This window comes from Leopardus geoffroyi, chromosome C2 (genome assembly GCF_018350155.1).
Source record: "Leopardus geoffroyi isolate Oge1 chromosome C2, O.geoffroyi_Oge1_pat1.0, whole genome shotgun sequence".
NCBI classification, from domain to species: Eukaryota; Metazoa; Chordata; class Mammalia; order Carnivora; family Felidae; genus Leopardus; species Leopardus geoffroyi.
Window position 1 is genome coordinate 72,438,495 of NC_059333.1, and position 18,349 is coordinate 72,456,843.

Sequence of the window (18,349 nt, forward strand, 5' to 3'; positions counted from 1 at the left end):
GGTCTGGACACAGAACTATTGGAAGCCTTTGATGACAGGCTTTGGTCACCACCCCCACCAGTGTATGTGTTCTTGTACAGGACATCCAGCCATTCCTAGCATGTAGTTCAGTTCTAATCCACACACGTTTATACCATTCTGCTGAAGTCTCTAAAGTAAATCATAGACAACAGAACAGAAGGGATTTCTTAACTGAGAACAGAAAGGCGAGTTTAGTGGAAGAGAACAAGGCACTCTCTGACATTGGGCACAGGGATGAAAGAACTATGAATGACAAAAATTAGGAATAAGTGAGAGAAAACAGGACACAAGAAGCAGGAATAGAAACATTGTTTAAAGTTCTCTTAATTTACTGCCTTTAATAAAAAGGGGTTGTAAACACTGGGGAAAAAATGTAGAAAACATAGCTACAAACTCAAGTGAATTCTAAAAGAGCCTCCTGGATGAATTACTGAAACTAGTGTTCAAATCCTATCTCTGCCACTCACACGATGCTAGGTCGCCTACTATTTACTTTGCTCTGCCTTAGTTCCTTAATCTGGATAATCCAAACAGAAACCCTTCCGGGAAGAAATTCTCTGAAAGTAAATCCAAACCCAGCAGAGTCAAACGTCTGACATTGGCACACTCCTGCCCCCTGGTGGTGATTTTTAAAACTATGTGGCTTGTGGTAAGGGCACAAATAAAATGCAAAAACAAAAATCATGAGATGTCTTCCTTGTAGTGCACACTAGCTTTTTGATTGTTAATTTTCTTGCTCCTTAGTGCTGTTTCCCTCCTAATACTGGTAGTCCAAACACACACTGCAGGAAATTTCCGGAGTCATCCAATTAGCCCAGAGGAATTGTGGTATATTTGTTTTCATTTGTATATTTGCTTCTCCTCCAGATCATATGGATTTGTGAAGCACAGCCATGTCTTTGTGCCATTAGCATGGCCTTTTTAGGAGGTGTGACCACAGAATTGAACAAAACCATGGGAGATATACAGAATCCACCTGGAGATCATTTAAATATGTAAAACGGTTGTGGCCCTAGCAGATAGAATATGAAAAAAATTCAAGATTTAATGAATCAATAAATGGATGAATTGAATGTAATTAAGAAGTGAAACAATTGAGTTATGGAACTTCACCCATCCTAATTTGGTGACAAAGTGAAAAGAAGTTCAAAAAATTACCAAGGCTTTTTTTTTCTTAATGTTTATTTATTTTGAGAGAGAGCATGAGAGAATGAGTGGGGGAGGGGCAGAGAGAGAGAGAATCCCAAGCAGGCTTTGCACTGTCAGTGAGGAGCCCTACACAGGGCTCAAAACAGGGCTCAACGTGGGGTTTGACACAGGGCTCCATCTCAAGAACCATGAGATCACGACCTGAGCCAAAATCAAGAGTCAGACGCTTAACTGACTGAGCCACCCAAGCGCCCCGAATTATCAGGGCTTTTATTGTACTTAAGGGAATGGGATTATAAATCTGACCCCAATGGTAGAGCATATTTCTTTTTATTTATTTATTTTTTAAACATATTTCTTTTTTTTTTTTTTAAGTGTATTTATTTATTTTGAGAGAGAGAGAGCACTAGCAGGGGAAGGGCAGAGAGAGAGAGAGAGAGAGAGAGAGAGAGAGAGAGAATCCCAAGCAGGCTCCACACTGTCAATGCAGAGCCTGACTCCGGGCTCAAACTGAAAAACTGTGAGATCATGACCTGGGCTGAAATCAAGAATTGGATGCTTAACCACTGAGCCACCCAGGTGCCCCGCAAATTTCTTTTTAAATTTTTTTTTTTCAACGTTTATTTATTTTTAGGACAGAGAGAGACAGAGCAGGAACGGGGGAGGGGCAGAGAGAGAGGGAGACACAGAATCGGAAACAGGCTCCAGGCTCTGAGCCATCAGCCCAGAGCCCGACGCGGGGCTCGAACTCACGGACCGCGAGATCGTGACCTGGCTGAAGTCGGACGCTTAACCGACTGCGCCACCCAGGCGCCCCGCAAATTTCTTTTTAAAAATATGTCGGGGCACCTGGGTGGCTCAGTCGGTTAAGCGTACGACTTCAGCTCAGGTCACGATCTTGTGGTCTGTGAGTTCGAGCCCCGCGTCGGGCTCTGGGCTGATGGCTCAGAGCCTGGAGCCTGTTTCCGATTCTGTGTCTCCCTCTCTCTCTGCCCCTCCCCCGTTCCTGCTCTGTCTCTCTCTGTCTCAAAAATAAATAAATGTTAAAAAATTTTTTTAAATATGTATTTTCCTGCTTTACATGACTGTGAATGTGAGTTTGGAGTAAGAGGGGATGCAAAGACAGAAGGGAAAGGAGTAGGAGGAAGGTCTCAGAAATGGGGGTAGGGTGCTGGAAGGGGTGGGAGCAAAGACGTTGGCACTCTGGCCTTCTGGTTGACCAGTACTCCTGTCATCTCACCTGGATATCCCTGGTCAGGACCTCATTGCTACCCTGAACATCTAGAGCCTTTATTGGCTACACTTTCTTCCACCAGTGCTGATTCAGGCCTAGCCCTGGATAAGATTGTGATGTGGCTGAGGTATCTGGGTGTGATTCAAGAGTCCTGGAAGGAGAATTGAGAGTTTTGGCCTCCAGCTCCAACTTGATGATTTCCTTATCCGTAAAATGGGTATATCTTTTTTTCTCTAGCTGATAAGAAGTTGTAAAGATCAAATGTGTAAAATACACGGGCAAGTACTTATAAAAGGCAAGACTCTTATCACTGTAAAGCAGCGGCATTAATAGCTAGTATGTGATAACCTGCTACCTCCAGCCTCCCCGTATCAATTTTATGATATTCTCAGATTCTCCTTCCTGCCTGTCTTCCCCCTACCCCTCACACAGCCTGCTCTTTGTACATAATTGCCATCCATACCTAAATAGTATTAAGTCAGAGATTTATACAATTAAATCTGAAGTAGTTACATCTTGTCCAGAAATATTTGGGTATTAAACCTTATCTTTATTTGAGCAGTAAAAACATTTAGCCCTTGTCCAAGAAATGTTAATCAACAGTTTGTGGTAAGGAAGAGAAACAAGGTTTTCCTGTGCTCTGAAATCACTTATTTTATGCCTGAATTATCCTATCTAAGCTGGAATTCAGAGAGAACCTTTGGATCAGTATTTTAAAAGGACAGCTTTAGAGAACCTAGATTCTATTTTTTTCTATGCATATAGTGTTTTTTTTTTTAATTTTTTTTAACGTTTATTTATTTTTGAGACAGAGAGAGACAGAGCATGAATGGGGGAGGGTCAGAGAGAGGGAGACACAGAATCCGAAACAGGCTCCAGGCTCTGAGTTGTCAGCACAGAGCCCGACGCGGGGCTCGAACTCACGGACCGCGAGATCGTGACCTGAGCCGAAGTCGGCCGCCCAACCGACCGAGCCACCCAGGCGCCCCTATAGTTTGTTTTTTAGTTACGATATCATTACACATACAGTTAACATGGTCCACTGAGAGATGTCCTGGTAAGAGGGCTTAGTGCACAAATTCTGGAGCCAGGTGACCTCAGTTCATATCCCAGCTCTTCCATTTATTACCTGTGTGGCCTTGGGTAGGCCATTTATTTTTTATTTTATTTTTTAACACTTGTCAGTGTTTCACTTTTATTTTCGGGGGGTAGAGGTGCAGAGAGAGAGGTAGCCGGCAGAGAGCCCAATGCAGGGCTTGACTCACAAACCGTGAGATCATGACCTGAGCTGACTTAACTGACTAAGACATTGGGTAGGTCATTTAAATGCTGTGTCTCAGGGGCGCCTGGTGGCTCAGTTGGTTGGGCACCTGACTCTTAATTTTGGCTCAGGTCATGATCTGACAGTTTGTGGGATCAAGCCCCACGTTAGGCTCTGCACTGACAGTGCCCAGCCTGTTTGGAATTCTCTCTCTCTGCCCCTGCCCTGCTCTCTCTCTGTCAAAATAAATAAAATAAACATTAAAAAACCCCATAAATTTGTGTCTCAGTTTACTTATCAGTAAAATGGAGGAAATTGATAATACCTACCTCCATAGATTTATTGGGAAGATTACAGAAATCAATAGGTCTAAATTAGTGTCTGACCCTTAGTAAGCATTCGCTAGTATTTATTCTAAGTACATGTAAAATAATTCAAACTATTCAGAAATTCAATTTCAAAAATTAAAAATCGCACTTAGGCTTCCAAGCTCCCCACCTCCGGTGTTAACGTCACTCCCCTTTACAGGAAACTGTTAACAGTTGCCTTATGATCTTCTCTCAGGAGTTTTTACTGATACATTTTTTCAAATCATGGGATTATAATACACTCACTTTGGCAACTTGTTTTTCTCATTTCACTGTATAACCAGGAGATTTTTCCAGGTAACTATGTCCAACTCGACCTCCTTTTTCCTGTGTGCTTCACACTATGCCACAGCATGGACTCTAAATTTATTTAACCAGTGTTATGTTATGTGATGCTATGTTATGATTTTTCGGTGCCTGCACAGGGACTTGAATAACCAATGTCTTGTTGAGGGGTGCTTATGGTGTTTCCACTTTTCCACTCTCAGGTTCACTTTTCATATATTCTTTACTTTTTGTAATTCAAAAAACATCCAGCCGAAGCCCACGAGGGCTTCCTCATTTCACCATAGTAGCTCATTTCCTATTGAGCAAAACTTCTTCCTCAGGTCAGCTCTTGCCACACCCTGCAGGGGTGGGGGCTTTTCCACCGAAAGGAGAAGTGGAATCATCTATCCTGGGCCTTAGGAGTAAACACCCTCATTCCCTTAGTGGTGATGCCTGGGCCACGCAGCAGCCCTGCCCCGGGGTGGGGGCTGCTGAACAGCTTAGCGGCCTGATAACAACAAAGTCAACATCACTTCACCTCCAGTGCAGTTGGCTGCACTTAGTAAGTGATAACAGTCCTGGCCATAGACAGGATGCCTTCCCATAACAATACTGCACCTCTTTGTAGAAGAGACGTGTGTGCCAGGGTGAGCCTGTTTCCTTAGTGTCATCCCAACACATGTTCCTGTTCTCAGGGGTCATTGGCTATTGGTTTCTTGTCGGAAAGGCTCCTTCCTTTCCATTCTAAACAGACAAATCTCCCTCTGAGGATGAACTGAAATCGGACCCCTTTTTTGAATATTTCCCAGTTTCTGCAGACTACACTAATTCTTCCCTTCTCTGAATTTCTTCAGCAGGAAGGCCTTCTTGGGCACCTGCATACCTCAGTCGGTTGAGCGTCCTCTGACTCTTGATTTTCGGTCATAATTCATGAGATGGAGCCCCACATCGGGCTCTGAGCTGGCAGTGCGGAGCCTGCTTGAGATCCTCTCTCTTTCTCTCTCTCTGCCCCTCCTCCACTCATGCTCCTGCACGTGCACACTCTCTCTCACTCTCTCTCTCAAAATAAATAAATAAACTTAAAAAAAGCAACATGAAAACAACTTATCCAGTTAATCTCCCAACCAGTGTCCTTAGACTACTTTTAGGGACAACTAGATCGTTACTTAACAAAGTCATCCTTCCTATTGCTGGAAGTTTTGATCCTCAGAAAATTCTTCCTTTCATTAAGGTGAGACTTGCTTCTTAAATTTGTATCCACAGTGCCTAGATTTTCCCTCTGGAAACACTGCTACATTTTTCTGTACAAAAATTCTTTAAATAATATGCATTAAGGGGCGCCTGGGTGGCTCAGTAGGTTAAGCCTCCGACTTGGGCTCAGGTCATGATCTCATGGCTCTTGGGTTTGAGCCCCGCATCAGGCTCAATGCTAACAGCTCAAAGCCTGCAGCCCTGCTTCCAGTTCTGTGTCTCCCTCCTTTTCTCTCTACCCCTCCCCTGCTCATTCTCTCTCTCTCTCTCAAAAATAAATAAACATTAAAATAAATAAATAAACAAACTACATTAAAAACAATCTTCTCTTTTGTAGGCAAAAACCCCATCGCGCCTCCCCATAGATTCTCATGTGACATGGTCCAGTTTGTCAATGTCCCTTTTAAAATGAGGCTCCTGGGGGTGCCTGGGTGGCTCAGTCGGTTAAGCGTCCAACTTCTGCTCAGGTCATGATCTCGCGGTCCGTGAGTTCGAGCCCCACGTCGGACTCTGTGCTGACAGCTCAGAGCCTGGAGCCTGCTTCAGATTCTGTGTCTCCCTCTCTCTGGCCCTCCCCTGTTTATGCTCTGTCTCTCCCGGTCTCAAAAATAAATAAAACGTTAAAAAAATTAAAAAAATAAAATAAAATGAGGCTCCTGGGAGCACCTGGGTGGCTCAGTCTGTACTTTGGTTCAAGTCATGATCTCACAGTTGGTGAGATCAGCTTCTGTGCTCAGACCCTGGAGAGCCTGCTTCAGATTCTGTGTCTCTCCCTCTCTCTGCCCCTCCCCCGCTCACACTCTGTCTCTCTCTCTCTCTCAAAAATTAATAAACATTAAAAAAGTAAAAATAAAATAAAATGAAGCTCCTGAAAGAGAACGTGGCTCCAGACAGGATTTGGCCAGACGGCATACAACAGGCCATTCCTTCCCTTGATCTGGACATTGAACCTCAATTAGTGCCGCATGGGATTACATTAGCTGCCTTGGCGGGCCCGCTGCAGTCTGTTCAGACTGAATCCACTGTCAATTAACCCCCCTCTGTTTCATGTTAATTGCTGTTAAGTGAATTCCATCCCAGCCTGTGCTCCTGCAGTTTATTTTTCTTAATGTAAGCTCTGGGCTCTACTTTGATCTCCATAATATTTCATCCTACTGGTATTAGTCCAGTCACTCAAAATATTATAAAATCATGATTCTGTTGCTCAGTGAGTTATTACTGCCCAGCCTCAGTTGCCTTGAATTTTAGTGTTACTTCTGTACATCTGGAAGACCACCCACATGTATCCACAGCTTAGGAGAGCAGCGGTAGAAGCAAGAGCCTTTTTTTTTTTCAGTTAAAAAAATTTTTTTTTCAGTTAAAAAACAATTTTTTTTTAATTGAGGTATAGTTGACACACAAAGTTACATTAGTTTCAGGTGTACAACATAGATATGACACGTCTATGTTGTGCTGTGCTCACTACAAGTGTGGCTGTCATCTGTCACCACATCCGCTAATACAATAGCGTTGACTCTATTCCCTAGGCTGTAACTTTTCTTCCTGTGACTTATTCATTCCATTAACTGGAAGCCTGCGTCTCTCACTCCCCTTCACTCATTTTGCCCAACTCTCCACACCCCTCAGCTCTGGCAACCGTCAGTTTGTCTTCTGTAATTATGCATCTGTTTCCGCTTTTAGTTTATTTTTTGTTTGTTCCTTTTGTTTCTTAGATTCCACGTATAAGTGAAATCATATGTATTTATTTTTGTCTGTCTTACTTATTTCACTTAGCATAATATCCTCTAGGTCTATCCATGCTGTCGCAAATGGCAAGATCATTCTTTCTTGTAGCTAATATTCCATTGTATATCATGGCTAATATTCCACATCTTCTTTGTCCATTCATCTATTGGTGGACACTTGGGTTGCTTCCATATCTTGGCTATTGTAAACAATGCTGCAATAAACAGAGGGGTGCATGTATCTTTTCAAATTAATGTTTTTGTTTTCTTTGAGTAAATACCTGGTAGTGGAATTACTGGACCATATGGTATTCCTATTTTTAATTTTTTGAGGAAACTCCACACCGTTTTCCATAGTGGCTGCACCAGTTTACATTCCCACCAGCAGTGCATGAGGGCAAGAGATATTTTTTTAGAGTTCCATTTATTGAATACTTACTCCTTGCTATATTCTGTACTATGCATACACTATCTTATTTAATCTTCACACTCGTCCAGTGAAAACAGGAATTAACATCTCATTTTACAAATGAGGAAATGGAGGGGAAGGGACAAAGATGAAGGTATTCTGTTCTCTGATGGGTCTTTCTCACCAGTCATCAGTCTGAGAGACAACTAGGCACACAGGTGCTCCAACTTGCCCACACACCACGTCAGCCTCCCCCCAAAAGGAGGCTTGGGTTCAGCCGTGGTTGAAAAGTTTTGGCCACAGAGAGGGAGGGCAGAAAAACGAACTCCTGGCTCCTTTTCCTTAGGGTGACATCTCATTAGCTTTTTGAAGAAGATGAAGTTGCACATAGGAATGGACAAAAATTAGAAACAACTAGGAAAAGACAAAATTGGATTTAAAAAAAATTTTTTTTAATGTTTATTTATTTTTGACAGGGAGAGAGAGACAAAGCATGAGGGGGGAGGGGCAGAGAGAGAAGAAGACACAATCCGAAGCAGGCTCCAGGCTCTGAGCAGTCAGCACGGAGCCCGACACGGGGCTCGAACCCATGGACCGTGAGACCATGACCTGAGCCGAAGTCAGACACTCAACCGACTGAGCCACCCAGGTGCCCCCAAAGTTGGATTTTAAAAACAAAGTCTATCGGGCATATAATGCTATAAAATGTGACGTGATCTTGGAAATTGTATTCATGGCTTTATCAGGCTGACAGAATTTTTTTCCCCTTGTTTTCCTTTCTACACTCTGTAACAGTAACAGTGAATGATGATTAAGGGAAGGATCAACCCCATACAGCCCTACTTTAATTTACTTGCACAGCATTTATGGTCTTTAAAAAATTTTTTTTACAGCATTTATGGTCTTAAGATATGTTTCTTATTATTTCTCCCCACTGAAATGTGAGCTCAATGAATGCAGGGTTCTATCTGCCTTGTTCTCCTCTGTTTCACTATTACCTAGAATCTAAGTATGACATAGAAATCCTACCACTTAAAAAAAGATTATTTGGGGCACCTGGGTGTCTCAGTTGGTTAAGTGTCTACTCTTGATTTTGGCTCAGGTCATGATCTCATAGTTTATGAGTTCGAGCCCCGCATTGGGCAATGCACTGACAATGCAGAGCCTGCCTGGGATTCTCTCTCTCTCTCTGTCTCTGTCTCTCTCTTTCTCAAAATAAATTAATAAACTAAAAAAAATAAAAAAGATTATTTAAAAACAATGTAAAGGCTGAACAAGTTTCACCCCAGCATTCACTCTGCATGTGGGTGTAGGCACAGTGCTTAAATTTTAAGAAAACATCACTAACATCCTTCCAGCGCTAAGCCAAACTGCCTTTTGATAGGTAACACACACACACACACACACACACACACACACACACACACTGCCCTCTAATGGTAGTGGGTTTTTTTGTTTTTAATTTTAGCAGCAATAGTTGAATATTCTAGTTACCTTAAGATGGAAGTGTGGCTGTGGGTAATGGCAGAGCCAAAGAGTGGCCTGGGAGGGACTTTAAGATGCACAATGCACTTGCCATATATGTTCAAGACAATTCTCCTGTCTACTACCCTTTCCCCAACCTTTCCAACCAGATTGCTTCCCCCAGCAGTCATATTCTGGAGTCCGACAGGTTAACTTGGCAGTGCTCGGGTAGGCCTACCCAGAGGTCGAGTCAGGAAGACAGTGACACAGCTTGCTTGCTAGGGCCAGCTGGGACACAAAGTGGGGTGACACTTCATATGGCGGTTGTCCTTTATTTGTTTGACTTCTCGGTTTGGCCTCTTCATCTTTTGCCTGTTTCCTATTCCCAGCTCCTCTCATAGGTGGAAATGTCAAAAGTTGAAAGTTTAAAATATGTCAGCCCATGATACCAAAAGTTTGTCCCCCAAAGACTACAAAGATGTTAATCTTCTTATCACATGGGCTACCAGGTGTCAAAGTATGATTAAACAAATTTTTAAAAAGGGGGTGCAGTTGGTTAAGTGGCCGACTTCAGCTCAGGTCATGATCTTGCAGTTTGTGAGCTCAAGCCCCGCATCAGGCTCTGTGCTGACAGCTCAGAGCCTGGAGCCTGCTTCAGATTCTGTGTCTCCCTCACTCTCTGCCCCTCCCCACTCACTCTCTGTCTCTCAAAAAATGAATAAATGTTAAAAAACATTAAAAAAATTTTTTTTTTAATGGAGGTGCATGGCTGGCTCTCAGAGGAGCATGCACATCTCAGTCTTGGGGTTGTGAGTTTGAGCCCCACATTGGGTGTAGATATTACCTAAAAATTAAAAAAAAATTTATAAATAAATAAATACATAAATAAATATTTATAAAATTAAAAACATAATCCTCATAGCAATATAAAATGAACACATGTTGGGTGCCTGGCTGGCTCAGTCAGTTAAGTGTCTGACTTCAGCTCAGGTCATGATCTCACAGCGCGTGAGTTTAAGCCCCGTGTCAGGCTCTGTGCTAACAGCTCAGAGCCTGGAGCCTGCTTGGGATTCTTTGTCTCCCTCTCTCTCTGCCCCTCCCCTGCTTGGCTCAGTCTCTCTCTTTCTCAAAAATAAATAAACATCTTAAAAAATTTGTTAAATAAAATAAAATGAAATAAACACATGTCTAAGATTTATTAACTTATTGATGAAGGGGACCAATAAGATGGTAAATTAATTCAAAAAGTATTTTGAAGAACTAAGAATTTATAGGCTTCTACAAATTAATGTTAGAATAAGATTGCTAGGTTAACATCCTATAGGCAAATAAACCTATTGATTACCTTCTCTACTGGATGGAATTTTTTCATTTTTCATTTTTATTTTTAAATTTAATTTTAGAGAGAGAGCACAAGCAGGAGAGAGGGGCAGATGGAGAGAGAGAGAGAGAGAGAGAGAGAGAGAGAGAGAGAGAATGGGGGAGAGAGGGAGAATCCCAAGCAGGCTCCATGGTCAACTCAGAGCCGGATGCTAGTTTCAAGGACAAGACTCTGGGATCATGACCTGAGCTGAAATCAAGAGTCAGATGTTCAACTGACTGAGCCACCCAGGCACCCCAGAAATTTTTAATTAACATGTAAGTGTACCATATCTGGGCTTTAATCAAACAGTAAACAGCCAAGTCAAACACAAATACATTATCTTAGAAAATTAAGAATCTTTGGCAAAGCTTTTAAACAAGGCTGGCAGTATAATATCGAAAAAGATGAGTAGCCTTGTCCTTTCCCTTATTTGTAAGTTTTAGATAATTTTTAATGCAAGTTTTTATATTTTTCATATATATGTGTGTATTTTTAATATAAATTTTACATTTTTTATATAAAGTTCTTATATATTTCTCCTGTTTGTCTTTTTCCTGTTTTGGAGTGTGCTAGGACTTCTCATATAGTAAATAGTGGATATGAGAAGGAGAAAACATAAATCTCTCCAAACTTCTCTTGTTGTAAGTTGATAACTCATTTTAGGGAGAGAGTGTTTGTTGTTGAGTGGCAGAGATCAAGTGAGGGAAGAGATGAAAAGTTTTGGGTAAAATGAACTTTGAGGATTACAATAGATTTTAATGTATGCATTCTATTTTGTAGTTCATGATCAGAAATAATGAATACCTTCGAGCTTCTTGTCAGTGGAGAATGCATTAAATCAAAAATGTGAAAATTATGTAGTATTCAGTATTTAATAACAGGGAAGAAGGACAATGGGATTAACAAACATTCAACAGTGTGATGACAGATGCTTGACTCTGGTTAAAATTTCCTTTTAAGTATCAAAGCATATGGTTAAGGTCAAGAAGGCAGCCCTAATGGAACTTGCTAACCTAAGAGTTCTTACCAGAAACTCAAAGGCTCCTGCACCCATAATCATACATTAGGGTGTCCATATTTAGGTTAGGAACAAGGAACATTCATTCAAAGAATATCCTGCCTGTGTTGAACATGTACTGTCAATTTTTTGTTTGTTTGCTTCCAGTGGAACAAGCATAAGAACTTTCTGGCTTAAAACAACAACAACACCTAATCTTTTATCACCTTTTTCCTCTGTACTTTTTCTTTCCCTCTTTCTATACATCTACTATTCACTCTGTCCTTTTACATTTTCTTCTTTAAATTATTGATGTTGTTGCCCTGAACCATAGTAAGCATTTTATACCTAACCAATGATTTTAGGATCTGCCTAATTTTCTTCTGCCCTCTGCCCCTCATCAGTCTTCCCAGGATCTTTCAACATGTGAGCTATGGCCCCTCCAACTCTGTAATTTCACAAAAGTCCATAACTCTTTTGATTTTATGGACTTCCTTCTCTACCTGTTTTGGTCTGGAAAGTTCAAATGCTGGATCTCATCACTGACAGCACTTGCTAAACTTCTGAGATCTCTTAACTCAGTACTTCACTTCTCTGACCCAATTGCTCTGTTTTCTCCCAAGCTCACCTGTCACTACTTGCCAAACCTGCCCTCTGATGCCACCCATTGTAGTACTTTTCATTGCTCAGCTCCTTTCCATTTGACTCAGTTTCCTTCTGCCTCCACAGGATTTCATCCAGCCTTAGATTCCAAGGTCCATGCTTTGTGTTCCCTTTGCCAGGTTCCTGGCCATAGTCAATCCTTTATGCTTTGCTGTCTGTTGTAGCAATCTCTTCCCAGAGATCTCTGGGCCTATCCTTGAAGCACAGGTGGTCCATATTGGGTCCAGAAATGAAAAAGGCTTGTTCCTTGTTAATGGGAGCTTTTTTTTTTTTTACTGCAAAACCAGAAAAAATCAATTTAAATTGACTTTATTTTTTTAAGTTTATTTATTTACTTAGATTGAGAGAGAGAGAGAGCACGTGAGCAGAGGAGGGGCAGAGGGAGAGGGGGAGAGAAAATTCCAAGCAGGCTCTGCACTCTCAGCACAGAGCCTGATGCGGGGCTCAAACTCACAAACCATGAGATCATGACCTGAGCTGAAATCAAGAGTTGGACGCTTAATCGACTGAGTCACCCAGGTGCCCCAATTTAAATTGACTTAAAAAAATTATCATTTCATATAATAAAATGTCCAAAGGTAGGGCAGGCTCCAGGTGTAGTATGCCAGGGCTCTGGCCCCCATCTTTCTGTGATTCCCTTTGTTTTGCTCTCACTAAATGGCTAGTGTTATCCTATCCACAAAAGGACTGCAGTATTTCCAGCTGTCACATCCAGATATAATCATGTCCAGGGAAACAGAGAGGACTTTTCTTTTCTCCAACAGAGAACACCTTTTTCCAAGTCCTCTGGATCCTCTACACATGTTATTGCTATTACTGAGTAACATGCCCATCTCTAAACCAATCACAAAGAAATGGGACCACTGGGATTTATTGAGACCAATCAAAATTTGCTTCTGGATCTGTGACTTATGTGGGAGGAATTATACCTGAACAAATAATATTGGGTCTCCACAGGCAATGAAGAAGGGGAAAAGGATAATGGGTAGGTAATTCACAATATCTGCTATAGTGCGAAATGGTGAACCACTGACAGAAGGACTTTATGGCCATAAAAGCTAAAGTTTTTGAGCTTGAAGATTGATTGTCAATTTAGCCATCAACATGCTCATGGTGCACGTGGGTAGCTCAGTAAGCATCCGACTCTTGATCTCAGCTCAGGTCATAACCTCAGCATTCTGAGTTCAAGCCCCGCATTGGGCTGTGCACTGGGCATGAAGCCTACTTAAAAAAATAAATAAAAATAAAAACACTTTTGTAAATTTGACCACCAGAAGTAATTTTGTTTGTTTTTAGAAGAGAGGAGGTGAGGATGGGGAACATCATTTTGTAACTCCTAGATCACAGATTTTTGTTCAACCTCCACATTCTACTTTCTCTATGTTGAACACAACCAACATTACCCTTCCATATGAACAAAAGTTCTTCTGCTCATTTTCACCCCAATCTCAATCTCTCCTCTAGCTCCTCCTCACTATAATCGGATGGCTCTGCCAGGTTCATTTTTTTTTTTTAAATATATGAAATTTATTGTCAAATTGGTTTCCATACAACACCCAGTGCTCATCCCAAAAGATGCCCTCTTCAATACCCATCACCCACCTTCCCTTCCCTCCCACCCCCCATCAGCCCTCAGTTTCTGCCAGGTTCATTAAAGAGAAGACCAAAATCGTAAACTGTAGTCTGCTCCGTATCAGTCTTCTGGACTTCAGATCTTCTGTCTCTCTCTCTCTTTTTTTAAGTTTATTTATTTATGTTGAGAGAGACTGAGAACAGGCAGAGAGAGAGGGAGACAGAAAGAGTCCCAAGCAGGCTCCACATTATCAGCGCACAGCCCCACGCAGGGCTTGAACTCACAAACTGTGAAATCATGACCCGAGCTGAAATCAAGAATCAGATGCTTAACTGACTGAGCTACCTGGGTGTCCCTACACACATCTTTAACTCTCTTACTCATTCTTAGAACAAATGATCTGTTGACATTGATTCTACTCTAGTTCCTATTTTTTAAGAGCTTTATTGAGGTAAAACTTACATACCTAAATATATATACACCATAAAATTCACCTGTTTTTAAGAGCACAAATCTGGGGCATCTGGGTGGCTCAGTCGGTTAAGCGTCCGACTTCGGCTCAGGTCATGATCTCGCGGTTGGTGAGTTCAAGCCCTGCGTTGGGCTCTGTGCTGACAGCTCGGAGCCTGGAGCCTGTTTCAGATTCTGTGTCTCCCTCTCTCTCTGACCCTCCCCCGTTCATGCTCTGTCTCTCTCTGTCTCAAATATAAATAAACGTTAAAAAAAAGTTAAAAAAAAAAAAGCACAAATCAATTATTTTTAGTGAATTTTTAGAATTGTGCAAACATCACAAAATCCAGTTTTAGAGTGTTTCCATCACTCCTATCATCCATCCACTGACCCACGTGCCATCAGTTCCCATTCCTCAGCTCTATCCCCAAGCAGCCACTAATCTGCTTTCTGTCTCTATAGATTGCCTTCTTAGCTATTTCATGTAAATGGATCGTATGATATGTAGTCTTTTGTGTCTGGCTTCTTTCATTTAGCATAATGGTTTATTGCTGGACAATATTCTATTGTGTAGATATTACATTTTTGTTTCTCCACTTGCCAAGTGATGGATATTTGGAGTGTTTCCCTTTTTTGGCTGTTCTGAACATTCGAGAACAATCTTTGGGTAGACATATGTCTTTCTTTCTCTTACGTAGATACCAGGGGTGGAACTTCTGGGTAGTATAGTAAGTTTTTGTGTAACTTTTTAAGAAACTGCCAAACTGTTTTCCAAAATGGTTGTGCCATTTTACATTCCTGCCAACAATGTTCTAGTTTTTCTGTATCCTTACTAATGCCTGTAATTATTTGTCTTTTTTGATTATAGACATTCTGGTGGGTATGAAGTAGTATCTCATTAGTTTTAATTTTCATTTCTTTAATGGTTGATGATGTTGAACATCATTTCAAGTGCTTATTAATCATATATATATCTTCTTTGGTAAAATGTCTATGCAGGTCTTTTGTTCATTTTTAAATTGGGTTCTTTCTTTTATTATTGAGTTGTAAGAGTTCTTTTTATATGCTGGATACAAGTCCTTTTTCAGATTATGATCTGCCGATATTTTCTCTCAGTTTGTGGATTCTTTTTTCATGTTCTCAATTTTTTTTTGAGTATAGTTGAAAATGTTCTCAATATTGTCTTTAGAATACAAAATTTTAAAATGTTGATGAAGTCCAGTGTATCAAGTTTTCCCTTTTATAAATCAGGCTTTTGGTGTCAATTATAAGACCTCTTTGCCTAAACCTAGTGTCATGCACTAAATATTTATGTTCTCCCAAAATTAACATATTGAAGCCCCAACCCCCAAAGTGATGGTGTTATAAGGTAGGGCCTTTGGGAAGTAATTACAGTTAGATGAAATCATAAGGGTGGAGCCCTTATGAACAGGATTAGTGCTCTTAAAATGAGTCCCAAGAGAGCTATCTCTGCTCTCCACCATGAAAAGATACTACAAGAAGTGGATAGCTTACAACACAGAGGAGGATTCTTACCAAGAAACAAACCAGGCTGGCACCTGATCTTGGACTTCTAGTCACCAGAACTATGAGAAATAAATTTCTGTTGTTTATAAGCCACCTGGTTTATGGTATTTTGTTATAATAGCCTAAAGTGAGACAACAAGGTCATAAAGATTCTCTCCTTTGTTTTCTTCTAAAAGCTGTAGTTTTAGCTTTTTCATTTAGGTTTATGATCTTGTGTTTCCTTCATGATATCCTGCAATTTCTATCCTATTCACTCCCTTAAAGTTTCATTCCTTTCTTTTAAGTTTTATTTATTTATTTTGAGAGAGAGTGAGAGAGAGAGAGAGCAGGGGAGGGCAGAGAGATGGAGAGAGAGAATCCCAAGCAGGCTCTGCACCAGTGAGGATTGATCTCACCAACCATGAGATCATGACCTGAGCTGAAATCAAGAGTCAGACATTTAACTGACTGAGCCACCCAGGTGCTCCCCCTGCCGCCCCCCGCCTTTTTGTAAGTGGGCTCCATGGCCAGCATGGAGCCCAGTGCGGGGTTTGAACTCACGACCCTGAGATCAAGAGCTGAGCTGAGATCAAGAGTCAGAAGGGTAACCACTGAGCCACCCAGGCACCCCTTAAGATTCATTCTTGAGTATTAAGAGACCTAGCTACCAAATCCAATGGCCTTTCTTCAATTTTCATCTACTACTTTTGTCAAAATATTCGGTAGGTGATAAAATAATTACAAAAAAACACTTACGAGTAAAATAATTGCAAAAGTGCAAGGGAGACAGATCTGGTGAGACTCTCAGGACATGAGGTTTAAGGTGACCACTCGCAGTACCTTGACATACAGGGTGCTTGATAACTCCTTGTTTAATTGATAGATAGAAAAAACCCTTCAGCTTAATTCTTGTGCTGACCCAGGGATCTATATGCAATTTTGGGTTAAGACTACAATACACCAGGGGCATCTGGGTGGCTCAATCAGTTGAGCATCTGACTTCAGCTCAGGTCATGATCTCATGGCTCGTGGGATCGAGCCCCAAGCCAGGCTCTGTGCTGACAGCTCAGAGCCTGGAGCCTGCTTCAGATTCTGTGTTTCCCTCTCTCTCTGCCCCTCCCCTGCTCATGCTCCGTCTCTCTCTCTCTCTTAAAATAAATAAACATTAATCAACAACAACAAAAAAACTACGGTACATTAAGAGGTCCAAACTGAATTGTATTTCCAGGCTCACATGTGAACAAACCTACACCTGTGAATGAACCAGAGATTCTTAGAATAACCCAGGGCCAAAATGAACTATAAGGGCAGCTCTCAAAGTATGGAGTTTCATAGGCTAAGCATGCATCTCTAGTCTAGTCTAGAATTAGACTACAGCCAGATTTGCTCTAAAGGGTGTGGCAGTGGGGGAAGGGTTCAATTTATCTAACAACTAGATAAGCTATAATTTGGTTAGAAATGGTATTAGGTAAATAAAGACAAGGCGATGCGTTTTCTTGTTTTAATATGGCAGGGTCTTGTGCATGTTAACAGACTGCCGAGAATGAACCAGCAGAGAATGAAGCTGAAAATGGGAAAGTCAGGGGTAGAGAGTGAGAGAAAGAATATTGGTGAAACAAGGTCACAGAAGATGGGCTCTGGAGCCCTCTAGGGAAGCCAGATTCTCTGCGGAGTGGGAATTGAGTGAAGTTGAGGGGAGAATTTTCCCATTTTACTTTTACACTCTGGTATTTGTCTATATTTTCAAATAATGGGTGTTGATTATATATTCATTTTATAATGAGAAAAAAATTTAAAAGCTCAACAGAATTAACTTTGGATAAGATAAAAAAAACCCACAACTGCTCAGCTCACATGATCTCCACCCCCTCCTGCTTTAGATAGGGTCTCTCTAGCTCATATATGCTAGTTTTGTTGCTTTGGCTAAACTATGTTAGTATCTCAAAGACAAAAGTTATGGCCCATTTTACATCTTACTATAGCTCTTAATTTGGTGAATATGAGATGTGCTCAATAAACACCAAAAAACATGGATTGGGAAAGTGTGTTACAGATGACAGTAACATAATCAAAAGAGAAGTGTTTTGATACATATGGGAACTTGCACTTCAAATCACTGGGGTTGGGGTGCCTGGGTGGCTCAGTTGGTTGGGCGTCCAACTTCGGCTTGGGTCATGAGCTCACGGTTCGTGAGTTCAAGCCCCGTGTCAGACTCTGTGCTGACAGCTCAGAGCCTGGAGCCTGCTTCGGATTCTGTGTCTCCCTCTCTCTCTGTTCCTCCCCTGCTCACACACTCTCTCTCTCTCAAAAATAAATAAAGATTTAAAAAAAATTTTGTAAATCATTGGGGGAAAGATAGGTAATTCAAAATATAGTAGTGTTGGGACAGTTGGATGGGCATCTGGGACGAAATAAAGTTGGGATTCACATCTTGTGTCTTATATCAAAATAAATTCCTGAGTAGAAAAAAATCATGGGATTAAAAGAAAAACAACAAAAAAACCTGGGAGTGAGAAATGCCCGTGCATATAAGACAAAAATGCAGAAGCACAGAGAAAAATATTGATTGATTTGACTAGAAAAAATCTGCCTGGAAAAAATAGCATAAACAAAGTCAAAAAACAAATGACAAAGGTGAAAATATCTACA